This window comes from Salvelinus alpinus, chromosome 2 (genome assembly GCF_045679555.1).
Source record: "Salvelinus alpinus chromosome 2, SLU_Salpinus.1, whole genome shotgun sequence".
NCBI classification, from domain to species: Eukaryota; Metazoa; Chordata; class Actinopteri; order Salmoniformes; family Salmonidae; genus Salvelinus; species Salvelinus alpinus.
Window position 1 is genome coordinate 9,274,169 of NC_092087.1, and position 13,592 is coordinate 9,287,760.

Consider the following 13,592-nt stretch of genomic DNA (forward strand, 5'->3'; position numbering starts at 1 on the left):
CACTCCTCTGTTTCACCACGCTCACCACCAGGTCTGAACGGTGGGCATCACAAACACCAGGAATTCTCACCTTCAATTGCTCCACCTCCACACTTAACGCTACCCCCAGAAATCACTACTTTCAAAGGAGCCCTGTTCCTAAGAGCAAGCAAGAAACAGATCTAGACCCAAGTTGCGTGACACAGAGTGTCCGCTATCCTCTGGTCAGAACAAACACAAACAAATATCACAAGTCTACTACGGGTTACCTTCACTGATTCAACTGCACCCAACTCCTTTCTCACCCACCATGAAACCACAAATGAATCCGACCAAAAGGCAAGAGTCCACTTTCTCCCCAAAAAAGTTCACTCTTACTGGACCAGATTCTTATTTATCATGTCAATTGATCCGGTGCTGAGCTCTTCACCACACCTTCCACCTCACTTAACTCTCCCCTTATTCACTTCCATTTCACCTCCAGAACTCAGTCTGGCTCACTCTGTTTGCACTTGACACCACTCTTCATCGACACCCCATCGCCATTTTTATTGCCATCTTCCTCCAATTCAAATCCAACCTCTGCTTTCCTCATTCTCTTCTTCCTCTCTTCCCTGTGCCATTATACTATCTGTGCCATTAGGGTCTGTGACAGCATGGGCAGTGCCATTGAGACTACAACCCATAGGAATCCCCACCTAGTTGACTCCTTTGACTAGTTTTAAAATGGCGGAAGTGTAACAGGGTTATATTGGTGATTCCCCTTGCCACTTTATTGTTAAGGCAATGTGTTTTTTATTTTACTCTTGCCTTCACCTACTCAACATGGCATCTTATTGGCTGGTTTGCGTAGCTTGCTTACGAGGGAGGGAGGATGTTTCATTAGAATCGTCCCAGTGAACTAGCACCAAACCAGTGGCAAGTTGTTGGTTGCAAAGCAGTGTACGTCAAAAGTTATTTTTATACTCCCAAGTGATGATTTAAATGTACAATTTATATCAATTTGTTTGTAAATGTTATTAGAACACCACACATAAGATGTAGTGTTTTTTGGTGAATATTTGTTGTGCATTTTGTTGTAGAGGATTCCAGCTAATACTAGCTAGCAACTTACTGTGTCTGGTGGTGCGTGAGTGCAGAGCTGGATGGTGAGCCGTGCATTGCATGACGTGAAATTTTGTGCTGTTTCTATCAGAATAAATCTCCATGACTGGTGCTACAAGTTGGAGTTCGTGTCGATGATTGATTGTACACAACGCAAGAAGAGTACTGTTACAGAAGCATGGTGGAAGGCCTCAATGGTCCTGCCTCTGCCCATGTGAAAACATCACATGCTTTGTAAACAACAGGTGTGGAGTAACAGTGAAATGCTTACTTACGGCCCTTCCCAACAAAGCAGAGAGAAAGAAAATAATAGAAAAGTAAAACATGTAATAATGAAAGTAATAATAGATACACATTCAGTAACTATAACTTGGCTCTATACACGGGGTACCAGTATTGAGTCGATGTGCAGGGGTACGCTGTAATTGAGGTAGATATGTATGTAACAGATGTATAATGTACTCTCCATGCGTTGTGTTTTCTCATAATAAATCACTTCGGCCAGTGGTCCCAGTTGAGCATCATTTATTTCTGCTGCTGTTGTTAAATGGGAAACAGCACGTTAGTTGTGCAGGGCTTAACAGTGTTGATGGCTTTCGATGGCAAAATCTGTAGCATGAAGACAACTGTGTTAGCCGTGGCTTATGTGACCATGACATCGGTGTATGCTAGCTAACACAATTATTTACAGCAATCATATGCCAAAGCACATCCCAGAAAGCCCCTCAATCCCTAACAGGTACCATATACCCACACATGTATAAAATCAGTAACGTACAGCAAACTTGTACACATTGTAAAATAGAAAACAGTATTCAGAACGTGACCTACCCCTTGCATCACATTTTCATACTGGGAAGACCTGACCTTCGCGATCTCCCCCTATCTGCAGGCGGGGCCAATCACAACACCCCTTATTGTCATCAGAGTTGAACTAACCAATAAGAATGCTTGAACATCAAATACACATTTCTTTAGAGGCAAGTGGAAACATAACCAACCCTGTTACATGTACATATAACTAGGAATAAAGTGACAGATAGTGAACAGTAGCAGCAGAGTATGTGATGTGTTAAAAGAGTTTGTGCAAAACGGGTCAAGGCAGATAGTTAAATCGTTAACCAATAGCTACCCAGACTAACTATTTAGCAGTCTTATGGCTTGGGGGTAGAAGCTGTTCAGGGTCTCGTTGGTTCCAGACTTGGTGGATCGGTACCGCTTGCCATGAGGTAGCAGAGACAACAGTCCATGACTTGGGTGGCTGGAGTCTTTGACAAGTTTTAAGGCCTTCCTCTGACACAGCCTGGTATAGAGGTCCTGGATGGCAGGGAGCTCGGCTCTACTGATGTACTGGGCCGTACTCATCACCATCTGTAGCACCTTGCGGTCGGATGAACAAGCAGTTTCCATACCAAGCGGTGTTGCAGCCAGTCAAGGCGCTCTCAGTGGTGCAGCTGTAGAATTTTTTTGAGGATCTGAGGATCTCAAGTCATAGACGGTGCACCGGTACCGCTTGCCGTGCGGTAGCAAAGAGAACAAAGTCTGGAACCAACAGGACTCTGAACATCTCTTTTGACTCATCACATATGCTGCTCCTACTTTTGATTGTCTATCCTGTTGCCTAGTCAGTTTATCCATACCTATATGCACATATCTACCTCAATTACCTCACACCCCTGCACATCAACTCGGTACTGGTATCCTGTGCATTAACCGGCATCGATAAAAGACAGTACTGTGCAGCCGTCTTCATCGACCTGGCCAAGGCTTTCGACTCTGTCAATCACCATATTCTTATCGGCAGACTCAGTAGCCTCGGTTTTTCTAATGACTGCCTTGCCTGGTTCACCAACTACTTTGCAGACAGAGTTCAGTGTGTCAAATCGGAGGGCATGTTGTCCGGTCCTCTGGCAGTCTCTATGGGGGTACCACAGGGTTCAATTCTCGGGCCGACTCTTTTCTCTGTATATATCAATGATGTTGCTCTTGCTGCGGGCGATTCCCTGATCCACCTCTACGCAGACGACACCATTCTGTATACTTCTGGCCCTTCCTTGGACACTGTGCTATCTAACCTCCAAACGAGCTTCAATGCCATACAACACTCCTTCCGTGGCCTCCAACTGCTCTTAAACGCTAGTAAAACCAAATGCATGCTTTTCAACCGTTCGCTGCCTGCACCCGCACGCCCGACTAGCATCACCACCCTGGACGATTCCGACCTAGAATATGTGGACATCTATAAGTACCTAGGTGTCTGGCTAGACTGCAAACTCTCCTTCCAGACTCATATCAAACATCTCCAATCCAAAATTAAATCTAGAGTCGGCTTTCTATTTCGCAACAAAGCCTCCTTCACTCACGCCGCCAAACTTACCCTAGTAAAACTGACTATCCTACCGATCCTCGACTTCGGCGATGTCATCTACAAAATAGCTTCCAATACTCTACTCAGCAAACTGGATGCAGTTTATCACAGTGCCATCCGTTTTGTTACTAAAGCACCTTATACGACCCACCACTGCGACCTGTATGCCCTAGTCGGCTGGCCCTCGCTACATGTTCGTCGTCAGACCCACTGGCTCCAGGTCATCTACAAGGCTATGCTAGGTAAAGTGCCGCCTTATCTCAGTTCACTGGTCACGATGGCAACACCCACCCGTAGCACGCGCTCCAGCAGGTGTATCTCACTGATCATCCCTAAAGCCAAAACCTCATTTGGACGCCTTTCCTTCCAGTTCTCTGCTGCCTGCGACTGGAACGAATTGCAAAAATCTCTGAAGTTGGAGACTTTTATCTCCCTCAACAACTTTAAACATCTGCTATCCGAGCAGCTAACCGATCGCTGCAGCTGTACATAGTCCATCGGTATATAGCCCACCCAATTTACCTACCTCACCCCCCATACTGCTTTTATTTATTTACTTTTCTGCTCTTTTGCACACCAGTATCTCTACTTGCACATGATCATCTGATGATTTATCACTCCAGTGTTAATCTGCTAAATTGTAATTATTCGATTTATTGCCTACCTCCTCATGCCTTTTGCACACATTGTATATAGATTCTCTTTTTTTCTACCATGTTATTGACTTGTTTATTGTTTACTCCATGTGTAACTCTGTGTTGTTGTCTGTTCACACTGCTATGCTTTATCTTGGCCAGGTCGCAGTTGCAAATGAGAACTTGTTCTCAACTAGCCTACCTGGTTAAATAAAGGTTAAATAAAAATATACATATATTTTTTTTTTTTGCCAAGTTATCATCAGCTCGGTACTGGTACCCTGTGCATTTAGCCAAGTTATCATCAACTCAATACTGGTAGCCTGTGTATTTAACCATCAACTCAGTACTGGTAGCCTGTGTATTTAACCAAGTTATCATCAACTCAGTACTGGTTGCCTGTGCATTTAACCAAGTTATCTTTCGTTTATTTATTGTGTTATTATGTTTCTATAATGTATTTTTCTTTCTCTCTGTATTGTTGGGAAGGGCCCATAAGTAAGCATTTCACTGTTAGTCCACACCTGCTGTTTACACAGCATGGGATATGAGTGTGGCTAACCAGTAATCCAATTCATATATAGTACCTATGAACCTCCACCTCCTCTCTGTCGCCTGCCTCAGTCATTACTCAATACTGTAATAGTGCTGTCTGTGGTACAGAGTGGTGAGGGCTAAAAAAAGGTAGCAGAGAAAAACGACCCTGGCTTTTTAAGTACTGTCTACCATCTAAAATAGTATTTCTCCTTGAAGTGAGTCACCCAGACTGCTAATGAGTTCTTGTGTTGGGTGGCGGTGTCACTAGCAACAATTCTAATGCAACAGTTGGACAATGGATGAAGATACTCCAAACTTTTAGATAAAAAAAAAAAAAACAATGCATCAGATATTGACTGAATTATAGCTCCCGACATCGGTCTAATGCCCCGTGTCCACTAGCACATTGTGCCGCACGCTGACACACCGCTACCTATTCATTTTCAATGGAAGGAAAGCGGTGAGAAGCGGAGAGGGCGGGGGACCGTTGCACGGCGCGAAGGTGGCGTGGGAGGAGGTGAAAAGATAAACTTTTCCCAACTTTAAGCAAATCATCAGCGGCGACCGCTGGGCGATGACCAATCATATCGAGTGGTTTCCATGACGAATTAGACGCTATGGGACGCAAGGATGGAGACTTTCTTTAGCAAAGATGGCTGACAAAAATACTAGGATGGATGTTATAAATGTAAGTGATTATAACATCATAACGAAATATGCAAAAAAATGTACAGTTCAGAGGAATATGTTAATGTAGAGACAAACGATTATGCATATTTTTTCTGTCAAAAGGTAATTTACGAAAATCGCGATTTAGCAAACTAGCTGACTAGCTAACATTAGACAGCTAACGTTAGCTGGCTAGCTTTATGTGTGTTGTGACATGATTATGAACTTGTAATTATGGTTGTTTAATGTTTTAGGGACTCCTGAAACAACCAGCAAACCAGGCAGTTGTCTTGTGAAACAGTGGATGTAAAGAATCAAGCTAGCTAAAGCATTTACTGCAAATTGAATGTACAATTTTGTAAGATTGCCTTGCTGATATTTGCCATGCAATGCCGATGAAGTAATGTAGCTAGCTAACTATTTTTTTGCTTATTGTGCAGTGGAGGATAAAAAATACCTGTATGCCTATGGATGTGTAGCTAGCCGATCTGTGTATGGACCCTAAAACGTTTGGTATGCATATTAGTTCAGAACCTAGCTATGAACCTCATCTTTCATAGCCAGTTGTATCAACTTCAAAACAGCCTGAATGACACTAATGAAGCCTATGGTTGAGTAGAATATAATATAACTTTGTACCAAGGATGCCCACATTGTAGTCTGTACTTTTTAATATATTCACTGATCATGTACTCTACCTTGGCAAATAAAGGTGCAGTTCAGGTGTGAATGTCTGTGAGATCATTTTTCAGTCATATCCAATACCAGGAGTATCAAATTCCAGTCTTTGAATGATGCTGTGTCTGCATGTATGTATTACAATGATACACTTCAACAGTGTTTACCAATCTTGGTCCTGGGACATCAATGGTTACACATTGTAACTATGCAATATACTAGAAACATGGTTTAACTAGTTAAAGGCTGATTTGTAATTCATATATACAGAAATATAAATTAAAAATCAACAGTACACTACACTTCCTATGCATCATGTAAATACTGTAAAACTGGTTCATCTCAACATTTAATTTCCTTCATCTGCATTGATCTGACAAACACAGGATAGGTGTAGTATTTCATAAAATGAGAGACTTAATTTCAACCAGTAGAGAATGTGAAACGCTTTATACCGGTACCCCCTGTATATAGCCTCGTTATTGTTATTTTATTTTGTTACTTTTTATTCCATTTAAAAAAAAACTTTATTTAGTAAATATTTTCTTAAGTCTATTTCTTGAACTGCATTGTTGGTTAAGGGCTTGTAAGTAAGCACTTACATTTACATTTACATTTAAGTCATTTAGCAGACGCTCTTATCCAGAGCGACTTACAAATTGGACACTTCACGGTAAGGTGAATCCAGCGCATGTGTTAAACCCAGACTTGGACCAGACATCCACTCCACTGAAGAGCATGCTAGTGATTGCTTTGCAATGATTGCAATTACACACTGATTCCTTCCAAACCACTCATTGTTGAATTTGCGATTTCCAACTTGTTGTGTAATGTTTATGTCCAATAATTTGTAAGTCGCTCTGGATAAGAGCGTCTGCTAAATGACTTAAATGTAAATGTAAATGACCGATGATCACCGATAAGTTTTATCTGTAATTTCCATTCATTATTTCTCTTCATGTGACAAGGATTAAAAGGGATTTGCCAGGAGATTGTAGACTTGATTCATGATGATGACTGCTAGCTAAGATTTTGATAGTATGATGTCTGTCCAATCAAAGCTACTGTAGATATAACGTGATTTGACGTAATTTTATCTGTGGCCAATGACCTTGAGCCTTCTTGGTTGGGCACTCCAAATTTAACTATATGGCAGCATCCAAGGGGTTTGAATTTTCGAGCTCTCCCCGTAGATTTTGAGGTGACGTAGTGTCCCCATGAGAAACACCTGCATTTTGGAGCTGCCTTTACTCAAGAAAGCAAAAAATAGACCATGTTTGTATGCGGCTTTATTAACTCAATGTTGTTGTTTTTTTTACATTGTTAGCAAACTGATAAGTGACACGTATTAATGCCAAATAACATGTAAAACAGGGGGGGGGGGAACAGGTGGGGCCAAACAGGTGTGGCCCAAAACATGCCCTGAATGACAAGTCACCACTGGGTGGAAGTCAGACTGAACCAGGTTTTCCTCTAGGATTTTGCCTGTGCTTAGCTCCATTATGTAAACATTTTTATCTTGAAAAACTCCTCAGTCCTTAACGAATACAAGCATACCCATAACAGGATGCAGCCACCACTATGCTTGAAAATATGGAGAGTGGTACTCAGTAATGTGTTGCATTAGATTTTTTCACTCCTGCTCCCGTTCCCCCTCCCTGGCGCTCGAAAGCACCAGGCTCCCCAAGATTACGCACTCCTGCCACCATCATTACGCACACCTGCCTTCCACCCCGTCACACGCATCAGCGATTATTGGACTCACCTGGACTCAATCACCTCTGTCATTACCTCCTCTATATCTGTCTGGTTCCCTGCTCTGTTCCCTGCTTCAGCATTAATTGTCATTTGATGTTGTTTGCTGACACTTCCAGTTTTGTTACCTGTCTGTTCCTGATTAAATGTTGACTTCCCGTACCTGCTTCTCCTCTCCAGCGTCGGTCATTACAGATTTGTCCTAAACGTAACACTTTGTATTCAGGAATTGCTTTGCCACAATTTTTGTAGTATTACTTTAGTGCCTTGTTGCAAATAGGATGCATGTTTTGGAATATTTTTTGTTATTGTGGAGTATCTACAATGTTGTTGATCATCCTCAGTTATCTCCTATTACAGCCATTAAACTCTAACTGTTTTAAAGTCAACATTGGCCTCATAGTGAAATCCCTGAGTGGTTTCTTTCCTCTCCGGCAACTGAGTTAGGAAGGACTGGGTGTATTGATACATCATCCAAAGTGTATAGGGATATTCAATTCTTTTTTTTACCCATCTACCAATAGCTGCCCTTCTTTGCGAGGCATTGGGCTTTGTGGTTGAATCTGTGTTTCAAATTCACTGCTCGATTGTAGTCATTCAAAAATCATGTTAAACACTATTATTGCACACTGAGTCCATGCAAGTTATTATGTGACTTGTTAAGCACATTTTTACTTCTGAACTTATTTAGGCTTGCCATACCAAAGGGGTTTAATATTTATTGACTCAATCAAAGTTATCTGTAAAGGCCTTTTTACATCAGCAGATGTCACAAAGTGCTTGTACAGAAACCCAGCCTAAAACACCAGAGAGCAGGCAATGCAGATGTAGAAGCACAGTGGCTAGGAAAAACTCCCTAGAAAGGCAGGAACCTAGGAAGAAACCTAGAGAGGAGCCAGGCTCTGAGGGGTGGCCAGTCTTCTTCTGGCTGTGCTGGTGAAGATTATAAAAGAGTACCGAAATTTAGGCCAGATCGTTCTTCAAGACATTTAAACGTTCATAGGTGACCATCAGGGTCAAATAATAATCACAGTGGTTATAGAGGGGGAAATAGTTTAGCACCTCAGGAGTAAATGCCAGTTGGCTTTTCATTGCCGAGCAAGACATTTCAGATTTAAATTGTTTATTAATTATTAACATTTTTGATAAACATAATTCCACTTTGACATTATTTGGTATTGTGTGTAGGCCAGTGACCAAAAAAATCATAATTTAATCAATTTTAAATTCAGGCTGTAACGCAACAAAATGTGGAAAAAGTCAAGTGAATATTTTGTCACTGTATTTTAGCAATTACATTTACTTTTGATCCTTAAGTATATTTTAAACCAAATACTTTTAGACTTTTACTCAATTCATATTTTACTGGGTGACTTTCACTTTTACTTGAGTGATTTTCTATTAAGGTATCTTTACTTTTACTCAAGTATGACAGTTGGGTACTTTTTCCACAGACTTTCGGAAGTTTTTCATTTTCATTCTAATATGTAAACATTTAACTCTATTAAATTATTACTTTGTTCAATTCCCAATTCAGCCATTACCGGAATGTATTTGACAAGTCATTGTTTCCAAGGTCCTAAACGTTCCCGAGTGGTCTCCCAAGTGGCGCAGCGGTCTAAGACACTGCATCTCAGTGCAAGAGGCGTCACTACAGACCCTTGTTCAATACCTGGCTGTATCACAACCGGCCGGGATTGGGTTAGTCCCATAGGGCGGCGCACAATTGGCCCAGCATTGTCTGGGTTAGGCCTTGATTGTAAATAAGAATTTGTTCTTAACTGACTTGTTAAATAAAGGATAAACACATAAAAATAGAAAACAGGAAAAATGACAGGCACAAGCAAGAGTATGAAAGTATTCAATCCAGCGAGATTTAAGTGACAAGTGGATTTTGCACCAAACACAGGAAATAGATGGCTGAAAAAAGACAGATCCTCAGGTGGGTGGAGCATGTGCGTTGCCACACACACACACACACACACACACACCACAGGAGGCTGGTGGTACCTTAATTGTGGAGAATAGGCTCGTGGTAATAGCTGGAGCGGAATGGCCATTATTATGAGCTGTTCTCCCCTCACCAGCCTCCTCTGACACACACACACAGAGGCTGCCACAGGAGATCTTGCTGTTAACTTTTGTTTCACCTCTACCACCTACCGTACTTTCTTCACACATTCTGGGCTCTGAGCCCAAGCTGCCATTAAAGATATTTTCTCAAACTCACTGACTAGCCATTCCTTTGATCTCCTCTTTATTTATTTTTAGTCCCAGCATCTTTTGCAGTTTATGGATAGCATTCTGTTTAACGGATACCCTTCTGTTTAAAGGATACCATTCTGTTTAAAGGATACCATTCTGTTTAAAGAATACCATTCTGTTTAACGGATACCATTCTGTTTAAAGGATACCATTCTGTTTACAGGATACCATTCTGTTTAACGGATACCATTCTGTTTAAAGGATACCATTCTGTTTAAAGAATACCATTCTGTTTAAAGGATACCATTCTGTTTACAGGATACCATTCTGTTTAAAGGATACCATTCTGTTTAAAGGATACCATTCTGTTTACAGGATACCATTCTGTTTAAAGGATACCATTCTGTTTTAAAGATACCATTCTGTTTAAAGATACCATTCTGTTTAAAGGATACCATTCTGTTTAAAGAATACCATTCTGTTTAAAGAATACCATTCTGTTTAAAGGATACCATTCTGTTTAAAGAATACCATTCTGTTTAAAGGATACCATTCTGTTTAAAGAATACCATTCTGTTTAAAGGATACCATTCTGTTTAACGGATACCATTCTGTTTAAAGGATACCATTCTGTTTAAAGAATACCATTCTGTTTAAAGGATACCATTCTGTTTAAAGGATACCATTCTGTTTAACGGATACCATTCTGTTTAAAGGATACCATTCTGTTTACAGGATACCATTCTGTTTAAAGGATACCATTCTGTTTAACGGATACCATTCTGTTTAAAGAATACCATTCTGTTTAAAGGATACCATTCTGTTTAAAGATACCCTTCTGTTTAAAGATACCATTCTGTTTAAAGGATACCATTCTGTTTAACGGATACCATTCTGTTTAAAGGATACCATTCTGTTTACAGGATACCATTCTGTTTAAAGGATACCATTCTGTTTAACGGATACCATTCTGTTTAAAGAATACCATTCTGTTTAAAGGATACCATTCTGTTTAAAGGATACCATTCTGTTTAAAGAATACCATTCTGTTTAAAGGATACCATTCTGTTTAAAGGATACCATTCTGTTTAAAGAATACCATTCTGTTTAAAGGATACCATTCTGTTTAAAGGATACCATTCTGTTTAAAGAATACCATTCTGTTTAAAGGATACCATTCTGTTTAAAGAATACCATTCTGTTTAAAGGATACCATTCTGTTTAAAGGATACCATTCTGTTTAAAGGATACCATTCTGTTTAAAGGATACCATTCTGTTTAAAGGATACCATTCTGTTTAAAGAATACCATTCTGTTTAAAGGATACCATTCTGTTTAAAGGATACCATTCTGTTTAAAGAATACCATTCTGTTTAAAGGATACCATTCTGTTTAAAGGATACCATTCTGTTTAAAGAATACCATTCTGTTTAACGGATACCATTCTGTTTAAAGGATACCATTCTGTTTACAGGATACCATTCTGTTTAAAGGATACCATTCTGTTTAACGGATACCATTCTGTTTAAAGGATACCATTCTGTTTAAAGGATACCATTCTGTTTAACGGATACCATTCTGTTTAAAGGATACCATTCTGTTTAAAGGATACCATTCTGTTTAAAGGATACCATTCTGTTTAAAGAATACCATTCTGTTTAAAGAATACCATTCTGTTTAAAGGATACCATTCTGTTTAAAGGATACCATTCTGTTTAAAGGATACCATTCTGTTTACAGGATACCATTCTGTTTAAAGGATACCATTCTGTTTAAAGGATACCATTCTGTTTACAGGATACCATTCTGTTTTAAAGATACCATTCTGTTTAAAGAATACCATTCTGTTTAAAGGATACCATTCTGTTTAAAGGATACCATTCTGTTTACAGGATACCATTCTGTTTTAAAGAATACCATTCTGTTTAAAGGATACCATTCTGTTTAAAGGATACCATTCTGTTTAAAGGATACCATTCTGTTTACAGGATACCATTCTGTTTTAAAGATACCATTCTGTTTAAAGAATACCATTCTGTTTAAAGGATACCATTCTGTTTAAAGGATACCATTCTGTTTAAAGAATACCATTCTGTTTAAAGGATACCATTCTGTTTAAAGGATACCATTCTGTTTAAAGGATACCATTCTGTTTAAAGGATACCATTCTGTTTACAGGATACCATTCTGTTTTAAAGATACCATTCTGTTTAAAGAATACCATTCTGTTTAAAGGATACCATTCTGTTTAAAGGATACCATTCTGTTTAAAGAATACCATTCTGTTTAAAAGGATACCATTCTGTTTAAAGATACCATTCTGTTTAAAGAATACCATTCTGTTTAAAGGATACCATTCTGTTTAAAGGATACCATTCTGTTTAAAGAATACCATTCTGTTTAAAGGATACCATTCTGTTTAAAGATACCATTCTGTTTAAAGAATACCATTCTGTTTAAAGGATACCATTCTGTTTAAAGGATACCATTCTGTTTAAAGGATACCATTCTGTTTAAAGAATACCATTCTGTTTAACGGATACCATTCTGTTTAAAGGATACCATTCTGTTTAAAGGATACCATTCTGTTTAAAGAATACCATTCTGTTTAACGGATACCATTCTGTTTAAAGGATACCATTCTGTTTAACGGATACCATTCTGTTTAAAGGATACCATTCTGTTTAAAGGATAACATTCTGTTTAAAGGATACCATTCTGTTTACAGGATACCATTCTGTTTAAAGAATACCATTCTGTTTAACGGATACCATTCTGTTTAAAGGATAACATTCTGTTTAAAGGATACCATTCTGTTTAAAGGATACCATTCTGTTTAAAGAATACCATTCTGTTTAACGGATACCATTCTGTTTAAAGGATAACATTCTGTTTAAAGATACCATTCTGTTTACAGGATACCATTCTGTTTAAAGGATACCATTCTGTTTAAAGAATACCATTCTGTTTAACGGATACCATTCTGTTTAAAGGATACCATTCTGTTTAAAGGATACCATTCTGTTTAAAGGATACCATTCTGTTTAACGGATACCATTCTGTTTAAAGGATACCATTCTGTTTAAAGAATACCATTCTGTTTTAAAGATACCATTCTGTTTAAAGAATACCATTCTGTTTAACGGATACCATTCTGTTTAAAGGATACCATTCTGTTTAAAGGATACCATTCTGTTTAAAGATACCATTCTGTTTAAAGATACCATTCTGTTTTAAAGATACCATTCTGTTTACAGGATACCATTCTGTTTAAAGGATACCATTCTGTTTTAAAGATACCATTCTGTTTACAGGATACCATTCTGTTTAAAGGATACCATTCTGTTTAAAGGATACCATTCTGTTTAAAGGATACCATTCTGTTTACAGGATACCATTCTGTTTAAAGGATACCATTCTGTTTAAAGGATACCATTCTGTTTAAAGGATACCATTCTGTTTAAAGAATACCATTCTGTTTAAAGGATACCATTCTGTTTAAAGGATACCATTCTGTTTAAAGAATACCATTCTGTTTAACGGATACCATTCTGTTTAAAGGATACCATTCTGTTTACAGGATACCATTCTGTTTAAAGGATACCATTCTGTTTAAAGGATACCATTCTGTTTAAAGAATACCATTCTGTTTAAAGAATACC

The 13,592-nt window shown here is 38.9% G+C and overlaps 1 long non-coding RNA gene across 1 annotated transcript; it reads left to right on the forward strand.

Annotated features, from left to right (window-relative positions):
* The first annotated feature begins 5,169 nt into the window (after nt 1-5,169).
* Nucleotides 5,170-6,022, forward strand: LOC139553458 (uncharacterized). Its single transcript, XR_011670657.1, has 2 exons — nt 5,170-5,311; nt 5,547-6,022. It is a non-coding gene; the product is annotated as an uncharacterized lncRNA (long non-coding RNA).
* The last annotated feature ends 7,570 nt before the right edge of the window (nt 6,023-13,592 follow it).